This window comes from Cyprinus carpio, chromosome A21 (assembly GCF_018340385.1).
Source record: "Cyprinus carpio isolate SPL01 chromosome A21, ASM1834038v1, whole genome shotgun sequence".
Classification (NCBI taxonomy): domain Eukaryota; kingdom Metazoa; phylum Chordata; class Actinopteri; order Cypriniformes; family Cyprinidae; genus Cyprinus; species Cyprinus carpio.
Window position 1 is genome coordinate 11,553,955 of NC_056592.1, and position 11,004 is coordinate 11,564,958.

Below are 11,004 nucleotides of genomic sequence, written 5' to 3' on the forward strand. Positions count from 1 at the left end.
TACCATAAAATGTATTGAACCTCAGTACATTTAGTATAAATATTATGTACAGTGGTCTACAATGAAATATGTTTAGGCACAGAAATTATTATTTGTGTTAGTATCATTTGGATATTTGGAGGCCTGAAAAACAGATGAAACCCCTGTTTTTTAAATGTATTTGCAGCTTTCATGTAACTGGACCACAAAAACAGTAAGCATCAATTTTGAAATTTTTACAATTAAACAGAAATGTAACTAGTTGACATAATATTATCTATAATGTAATATCTTTTCTGGTTCATTATTTTGATCGGTCTATGAAAATATTCTTAATAATCAGAGATAAGCACTTATAAAGTATGCTTGTATGCTTTTACCTTTCCAAGGACAAATGCAGACTGAATTTAAATGAAAGGATGTTTATGTGTTGTTGATCCTGAGGAAATTCCCAGTCTAGCCTGATTTTGATTGCAGTGGAAATCACCAGACTTTAAGCCATAAAAACTTTTAAACATAGTCTTAGAAAACTAGAAGTTTTAATAGTTAAAAATGAACAGCTGTTTTGGCTATATATCTGTACACTGAAGGATATGTGGGGACACATGCTGGTACAAAAATGGTAATCTAAAATAGTTTATCATGTTGTAGCAAACATAAATTGAGCAATTTTATTCAAGTCAAAATTATTGTAGTTTTTCAAAGAAGCACTGGGTCTTAGAAATGTCCCACATGGCAAAAAATTATTTCTCACTCAGCATTTTTGACTTGTCCAGTTATCTAAATGTTCCAAAATCAAGATGCATTTATTGAGAAGGAAAATTAGTTACAATATTGCCTGAAGCAAGAAAAATATATACCAGTGGGATAAAAATAATTATCTTATTTCCCTTTGAGTTAAGTTTTTTTACCCCAGTGGCAGATCTTTTTTTTTTTAAACATAAACTCCCTTAATTTTGAAAAATTTGAAAAATATTGGTTTAATCTATTCAGCATTTTCATAGGATTCTACAAGAACTTTGCTCCTCTTGCACTGGACTAATTAAATCAATATCAGTGATTCGTTTTGGATCCCAGACACAGTCTTCTTCAAGACCACTTGGCACCATGCCACATTTTGGAGGACACCATGCAGTGTCGTACCTGTGATCATGTCAGGTTTTCTGCAGTGGATGACCTTGTTTGTCAATCTTCTTCACTCTCCCAACATTGACTTTTACTCTCACAATCTACTCCGGTAGATGTAAAGGGTATCTGGCAGCTTTCTTTAGATCTCGGCTGAGGTAGATACCACGTTCAAGCATGCCATCAGCAGACTGCTGAAAACCCTCTGTGGAAATATTTAGCGCAGCCTGTATGGATGTGCCATGATACATTATATAGACTTTGCCTTCTTCTGGAGCTGTATAACTCTGGAGGCATGGTGGAGAACCTGGGCCCAAGTCATCTTCTGCCCACATTTTTGCACCTGAACCACAAATAATCTTAGTATACGTAAGATATTAGTGAAAACAAAAATGGGAGAAAATAATTATCAAATGTGGGGCATGTCTAAATAAATATATAGAAAAGTAATATATATTTGATGGAATAGAGGTTTTATAATTAAGCACCACATATATTTTGACAAAAAGTAACTTACTGCTGATCTTTGCTTCTGAACACCCTCTGAAAGCAGAATTATGAACAGCAGGCTTTTTCTGGGGGTGTCCACAATGGAAATAATACTTGAGCGAAAAAATAAGCTTTCACTTTCTCTTTATCTCGGTAAGCTCTAATATGAATGATTACAGTTATATATGGATATATAAGGACTTTACTGCTGTAAATTCTATAAGATTTAGTAATTCCATTTAACCATTTGGTAAAAGTGTTATGTTTCTTTGTATTTTTCAAAAGCAAAGAGACCCATACTATTATTATCCAAGCCCAATATATTGATAAGTCTGAAGTAAACAGGGTGTGATTTGTGTCCCTGTTAGAGGTTTAATGATAATTATCAAACTGAAATCAAATCAAGCAGAAACTGCATTGACTTATATGATATTTTTTTGGTATCTCTGCACATAGGAAATATTACATTAGAATAAATACAATAATTATTTATTTTAGACTATGTTTAATTCAAATTACTTAAAAAAAATCAAATTGAAAAGAAATTTTCTCTACCAGTTTATTACACTTGAGAAAAAAAGAGAGATCTAAATCAAGTGTACTGTACAACAAGTTTTAGTTTCATTTTTACTTTACAGGTCTGTTTTCCTATAAATGCTCTAAACTAGTGGAAACCGGAAACTAGCTGTAACTGTTTGAGTCTAAAGCGGTCACGGTAAAGAACACTAAACACAGATGAGATGCTCAAAAAGATCAAATCAACACATGTTGAGTTAATCAGGCAAATACCAATCAGAGTTTTAAAGTCTATGTTCATCTTTTTGCACACAGAGGAGAGTGATTTTTCATGAGGGATCACAAGTGACAATTATACAATACAAACAAAAGACAAGAATAATTCAACTCACAGCAAATGATATTAAAAGAATTGTAAATGAATGAAACATTATTTATAAGTAGTCTTACATTGTTATAGATTTTGAATGTTTATTTTTACAATCTAAAAATTTTAAGTGCCTAAAAGACTATTTAAATCTAATAAAAAAGCTTGTACATGTTTATTTTTGCCATCAATGAACAAGGAGTGAAAAAGTAAAAAAGGTATGTATATGACTCAAAATTACAAAGCAACTAAAAATTTGAACAGTAGAGGCCTATTTTTAATGATTTTAACTTCAGCCCTAAAAATGCTTGTAAGAAATTGTCAGCACAGTATAATGATCATTCTCAACAAAACATTATATTTCATTATAAAACATATATTGGGTTTTTCATTGCTCATAACAAACAGCAAATACTCCTTAATTTGGACGAATTACATCAATGATAGTGATTTGTCTTAGATCCCTAACACAGTCTTGCTCAAGTTTTAACAATCACAAATAGTCTGATTACATCTATGATGACAAATTCAGTCTGATTCAGTCTAATCTTGGACAGACCTTTAACCACTGAGGTAAAGCCTATGACACAGTAGTAAAGGTTTTATGAGGCCATAAAGAAAAATTGCAATCACCTGTAGCAGCAATAGTGATTAAAATGTACTGTAGTTTTTGTTGTTTCTCTCATTACATATTTACAATTAATTTGAGTTCAAAGGTTTGTAGATGTGCCAGCTATCATTAAGTTCCTAATTATAAAGTGTGAGCCTATGTCATTGATTATAAAATGACTAAAGAAGGGACAGAACAGTTAGACAGTGTTTTACTGAAATAATACAATAAATATGTGAATCAGTGAATTGTTTACTTGAGAACAGCCGCAGTCGGATCAGTCCAATTCGCCAATGAAACGTTTGGTGTTTATCAGGTTCATTGAAAAGAATCAGTTAATTCATGAATCGGACACCACTTCTGCGTCTCTGAGCATGTGATGATTTCTTCATTTCAAAATAAAGAGTAACAATATGTTTTTACGAAATGTAGTGGAGTAAAGTAAACGTTACTCTAAATAAAACTACACCAGTAAAGTACAGATACTTGAAAAATGTACTTAGCTAAGTAGGCTACAGTAAAAAGTAAAAATACATTACTGTCCACCACTGGTCCAAATACAATAATTTCTGTTTTACTCTCATTGAAATTCAGAATGTTTAGAGACAGCCAGACCTTTACATTTGACAAAGCAGTCCATGGGAGTGTCCAGATGGTCTGAATTTCTTTTTAAGGGCAGGTAAACTTGGGTGTCATCAGCATAACAGTGGAATGAAAGCCCATATTTCCTAAAAATAGAACAAAGTGGCAGAATGAAAAGAAAAAAGAATGGGAGCCAAAATGGATCCCTGAGGAACCCCACATGATAAAAAAGAATCACTAGAAAAAAGCTCTCCGATGTTAAGTGAAAAACTTCTGTTAGAAAAATAAGTTTTAAACCAATTCAGGGCTCTACTTTTAATGCCTGCACAGTGCTCCAACAAGGCAATAAAAACATCATGATCCACTGTATCAAATGCAGCAGTCAAATCTAAGAGAACAAGCCACAGCATAATTTGCCAGAATCACAGATTAATAAAACATCATTTAAAACTTTCAACAGTGCAGTGCAGTCTTAGTAGAGTGATATTTTTTAAAACCAGATTGAAAATTTTCAAAAATCATGTTATCAGCTAGAAAACCTTGCAACTGCTGTAAGACAATTTTCTCCAGAATCTTAGTGATAAAAGACAAATTTGAGATAGGTCTAAAATTGGCTAACACTGCAGGGGACTAGATTCGGTGAAAGCATGGAGAGCAATAACCAGAGAATGGAGCTGCTGGAGATGGAATGAAGGGAATAATCCACTCTCATACCGGTTCCAGAAAGTGCCGGTGGATAAAACGATTCCTGTCTAAGCCCTCCGCATGGAGACCCAGTGGAGACTGAGACTCCCGGTGGTGTGCCAGGGAGAGCGTCAGAAAACGTAGAATTTTAAAATGTTATTTTACTAATTTTTAGGGTTCATTTTTAATCTGTCATTTATTTTATATTATTTCTTCATTTCAATCACATGCATATAGTACAATAAAAGTGTTTATGTAACAGAATAAATCTCGCATTTTTGCTGGTTTATTCCAAGTACACTTAAACTTTTCCCAATAACCACTTCATTGTATAATGCACAAATTTGTATGTACAAATATGTGTTTTGATCCTGAATGCACACTTTGTATTCAACACACTATTGTGTACTGGGATAAAACATTGAGTCCATAAAAAAATAATGTTTCAAAGAGTTTTATTGGTTTAACCTGTTCAACATCTCCAGAGGATTCTACAAGCACTTTGCTCCTCCTTCACTGGATAAATTAAATCAATGACTGTGATACGTTTTGGATCCCAAACACAGTTTTTTTCAAGACCACATGGCGCCATGCCACAGTTTGGAGGACACCAGGAAGCGTTGTACCCGTGATCATGCCAGGTCTATTATTGATTGCAAGAACAATTTATGTATAGAATTTGTTAAGTTTTGCTGTAAAGTTTATTGATTATTTGATTTTAATTTTATGAAATTAAAAGACTATACAATTATGAAACTGATTAGAAGGCTTTTTGGTAAAACCATGTTATTTTTTGGCTTATTCCAACATCCAATAGCAGAAAGACTCTAATACAAAATATTGATAAATATACAGTAAACAGAATACAATGAAACCTTTTGAAAATCAACAATGAAAGTCAAGCAGGAACTGCACTGATTTCAGTTTTGCATTGACTTTATAAAATATGTGAACTTCCAAGTGATATGATTTGAATAATTCTAATTAATTCAAAATGCAATAGTGCAATGAAAATAAGAACTACAGCTTACACAATTTTCCTTTAAATCCAAGTTTAAGTGTCATTTAAGTTTTGTTTCTGATTTTGAGGACTATTTCCCCTGGAAATTCATAACTTAATCAGTATTTACACAGCTGTGACAAAACATATTTGAAGAGGGCAGGTTAAAGAACAATAAATACAACTAACCTGATAAGATTTAAAGAGATAAGATCAACACATGAAATTATTTATTTATTTTTATTTACAGAAAAAGCGTACAAAGATTGCAAAAACAAATAAACAAGCAAACAAACTGTGATCAATATCAATAGAAACTTGCTCTAGACCAGCAAATACAATATATTGTATTGGGTATTTTCAAATTCAAGCAGACAATGTAAAGCGACATGGAGACTGGTTTAACATATTTATCCTCCAGTGCCACCACTGAATAACACTGTTTACTAACATTGTAGAACTTTCTCAGTTTTTGCTCTTCTATTTACTTTGCATTTTGTGCTCAATAAAAAGCCTATTTGCGTGTTGGAATCAATGTTAATTTTGACAGCAAATTTTTATTTAGTCTTAGTCAAAGTCTTTTGACCAAAATGCCATTTAGCTTTAGTCATATTTTAGTTATCTGAATTGTTTTAGTTTTAGTCCAGTTTTAGTCAACTATAAAGTCATAAGATTTTAGTCGACTAAATCGACAGTAAATTTAGTCGACTAAAATCTAATGGGTTTAGTTAGTGTAATGCATTTATTAAGCATTTCTCTAAAATTTCCAAACTCATTATAAGTTTGATATTAAGGTTTTATCATGCAATATAGACACAGATTATTTAAAATCCCAAAACCTTTTAATTATTCGTTCTGTTAATAAAAGTTTTATGTTAAATATAAGCTACTTTGTCATTGTAGCATTGCTGATGTTGTGTGTGGGATTTTTTTTTTCATTAAGAGTAATACTGAATCAACCTTAAGCATTAATTTTGTTCCAAGAATAGGAAAGCTCTTAGATCTTAAGATCAAAATAAGCGCTGCAGATGCGAGAATGCGAGATTTAACACGCCACCTCTGACCTCCTAACCACTTAAGAGATCTGACTGGATGGATCTCTTACCAAATCATCCTTCCCTAACATTTTCGTCTTGTTTTAATTAATTGACAAAAATGTCAATTGATTTTTGACATATTTTTTGTCATTCAAAATGAGTTTTTATTTCATTATCTTCTCATTTTCCTATGTGAAATTTTTTTGTTGATGAATAAATTAACACTGGTTGGAATATATATGAGGTATATGCAAAAGGACGAATGCATGTCAGGTGGTACAGTATATGGATGAAGTCAAAGAGTATTTTTAGGTTAGGCATCAAAATGTCATATTACCTTAAAATGACAAAGTAATGGATGTGCCATAACAGAAGATATCCATGAGTGAGCAAACATACAAAAACAGAGAGAGAGATGATAAGGAAACAACTAATTAATTTATAAAGTACCGCAGTAATAAAAATGGTCTTACAATTATAAAAAGATATACAGACTTTATAAGAGTTTTAAGCTTTATAAACAAGCACCAGTTGCCAGTTGTATAAACATAGCCACTATGTTAAGATTGTGTCATAAGAACAAGTTTCACCAACTAGTAGTAGGCCAAGATGTAGTCAGTAGTACTTTTCTGATTTAAATTGGGCCAATCTACCTTTAACTGTAAGGAAGTCTTGACAACAAGAGTTTCTGCTTTGTTTCTCTTTATCTTGATAAACTTTAATGAAAAGATTACAAATTTATGGATTTTGTAAAGGATAGTGCTGTGAAGTCTGTGGGATCATTTGGTATAAGCAAGTTGCTTCTTTGTTTTCTCTAACCCCCAAAAGCAAAGAGACTAGTACTATGATTCTCCAAGTCCATAAACATCTGTATTTGAGTTCTGTTTTGAGCTGGACTGAGATTTGCACTGTATCCTGTGATTGTTCATATTTCCTTTTCCGTTCATTCATTGCCATGGTTTTTGATTTCCCCTCATGTTACACCCATGTCTAGTTAATTTTCTCATTTAGTTTCCCTGTGTATTTATAGCCCACAAATTCAGTTGTTCATATTTGTATGTATTTACAGGTGTGCATCATTTTGCATTACCATTCACTCTTTGCACCTGGTGTTTTCTATAAAGTACAGTATTTTAAAGGCATTAAGTCTCAAGGGTAATTTTCACAGTAATGCCAAATATCACACACTGTTTACTTTGCATATTGCTTCTTTAGTACTGGTATAAAACAGGCAGCAAAACAGAAAATGAATGTGTGCAGAGTGTGTTTTTTCATCGCCTTCCACTTAACATGAATCAACACAATCAAATACATAAAATATGTTGGTTCTATGAAAAACAAATCAACAGATCTCCTCATTGATCTTGGCAGAATTATATATTTTAAAAAATGTTTTGACTTTGTGACATATACAGTACTCATATAAAAATAGCAAATAAAATCATTTCAATCTCAGCCCATGCATCCCTATAAATGCTTAGTCTGTCTACAGATAACTCTGTAGTGTCATTGTCTAGTTCACAGAATACAAATATCAAGTCCATACCTTGCAGATATGGTACATACTATTCAACACAGTCCAACACATAATAAAAACAAGCATGCTTCCTTGGAGGAAAGTTGAATCATTTCCACCCTTTCAAACCAAAAAAATCCCCACCTGTACAAATCAAAAAAACATGCATGTAAACAATAAACAAATAATACGAAGATTTATACTAAAAGATCAAAAATAATTTGATATTTACGTAATGTTATGTGTGCTTATTATAATCGGGCTGTCAAAATGATTAATCACGATTAATCACATCCAAAATAAAAGTTTTGTTTACATAATCTATGTGTGTATACTGTGTATATTTATTATGTATATATAAATACACACACATGCATGTATATATTTAAGAAGAATATGTTAGTGTTTATATATTAAATATATTTATATATAATATAAAAATATAAGAATATAAATATATAAATGTATATACATGTAAATATTTTTCTAAATATATAATTTATGTGTGTGTATTTATATATACATAATAAATATACCCTGTACACATACATATATTATGTAAACAAAACTTTTACATTTTAAATTATCAAATTCCAAATAACAAACACAAAATTCAATATTTACGTAATGTTATGTGTGCTTATTATAATCTGTCTTATATAGAGAAATTTCACTTACCAAACCTCAAATTCAAACAAGCTATTTGCGTGATATTTGTTCCTACAGTATATCCTTTACATTATCACGGAACTTCAACAAACATTTAGCCCCTATAGACCTGTTAAAACATTACAATATTGCCTTAAACAGTGTAACCGAGGGCGTGCATAAAAATACATCGTGCTGTCATTTGACCAGGCATATTTCAAATTTTAGCACTTATTGAAAGTAAAAAATAAAAGATAAAGTGACTCTCTTTAAACTCACGGGTTGCGGTTTCTTTTACTTTCACTTTCTTAGATAATCGCCATTGGCCAGCCACGCTGTCAATCATCATTATAAAGAGACGTCACCACACCGCCGCAGCCAATCAGTACAAAACCAAGTAAAAAAAAAAAAATTAATAAAAATTAAAACCTGCTCAATTTGTTTGCTCTGATACTAATTGCAACATTGGCGGTGTGTTTCTTATCTGGGATGGGAAACTGTTTTTCAGTCCAATATGAATTCATTGATTTTATATTTAATTATAATTAATTTAAGGCTAAAAAAAACGGACAAAAAGGACTGACAAAGCGATTCAAATAAGCAGTCATCTTAATTTTAATCCAACAAGCCAAATATAAATTGGAATGTGGGAACTTGAAAATAAAACTCTGGGAGGAAATGACCGAAGAACTAGAAATATCTGGTGTTGTTTACTAATATAACTTCAATAATTTTTAATTTCATAATGAGAAACAAAATAATATATTTTAGATTATAAACAATAAAAATTAAAATTCCAATAACATTAAACAAAATATAAAAAAATCAAAAAAAAAAATAAAAATTTTATTTTTATTTTTTTTATTTTTGTACATAATCAGAGCTAAAAAGGATTAAAGCGTGTTAAGATCTAAGTTAGCTGCCCGGAATGTGAATATGTTTTATAACCTTGAGGAGAATCAAACACAGAGACACAAGTTTAAATGTAAATATATGGGAGGTGAGACAGATCTGTGGCACAAAAAGTAACAAATCAGAGAAGTTGGCATATGAGTGGAAAGACTTTGTTTGAATGACACAAATATTTTAAGATGTTGTTTTGAGAGTTCTCTTCTGGACAAACCACTTTCTTCTGATGCTAAACCAAGTCCTGTTTTGCTGTCTTTATTAAGAAAATTCCTAGACTAACCCAAATATAATTCCTGATTCATCAGTAGGGTGGTATACATGATTTTATTTTCTATGAAAAAGCTGTGACCTTGCAGTTAAACAACTATTGGAAAGATTGACAGAGTTTATTTCTTAGAGGAGACAGATATTCTTCACAACATTAAAAAATAATGAGCTGAACCTATTTAGAGATAAACACACTGACATTTGGAACTATTCAAACTAATTTTAACAACAAATACTAATGGTACCTAATTCAAATCATGTAGATCTAAAAGGTATTCACTGGTTAGATTTATTGGAAATGTTAGTTACCATGTGTGTGGCATAAATGCTATAACAAGTTCTTAAGCTCTCTCTCTCTTTTAATATATAGGTTTTTAATATTTAGGCTAAATGTATTAACTTAATTGTCTGCTGATTCGTAATGCAAAAAGTTGACACAATTAATGCAGAAAGCTGAGAATGTCACTTGGCAAACTACAAAGCAAAACATATTTTTGCAATAGTGCGAAAGAATACAGCAATAACAAGCAAAAAAAGATAATGAACATAATATTGTAAGAGGTTTACATACAAAATTCTGAAATGAACTAAATCATATTATATGTTTTACACCAATGAATATTCCTCAAATAATTATAATTGCAAGTTATAGTAGGCTAATAAAATCATTATAAACATAGGCCTATAGGGTCGATTCTCAAAGAGTTTTTTTTTTTTTTTTTTTTTTTACAAAATTAGAAAAGTCAACCCAAAACACTTTTGCAAAACACAATTCCACAATAAGTGAGTATTTTTTTTTCTTTAAAATGACAAAAACCATATAAAGCAATAAAAAATAAATTGTCATTGTACTTACACAAAGTAGGAATAAATGGGTATGTGAATAAATTTGTGAAAAAATAGGCATGGCTCATGTGGGCATAGGCCTATGATCAAAATAAATGAAGGTTAAAGTGGAATGGTCAGTTGAAGTGTTTCTGTACAATCTGAACATGCACAAAACTACACATGTACATTTTTATTCGTATTATGATTTATTCTTATTACAGAAGTGAATGGCACTTGAAAACTGAAGCAGTCACGTGGTTGTGTGCGAAAACTAAACTTCGGATGTCACAGATCAAGTGGTTGTGGCAAAATGAATAAAGCTCCTCTACAGTGCTTCACTGTGAGACGTTTCGTCTTTTTTGATACAAGCTTCGAAGCCTCGGTACCGAACGTCACTACCCCTGCCCTGGTATACAGACATGTAAAGCATTTCAATTTCTAATTTGC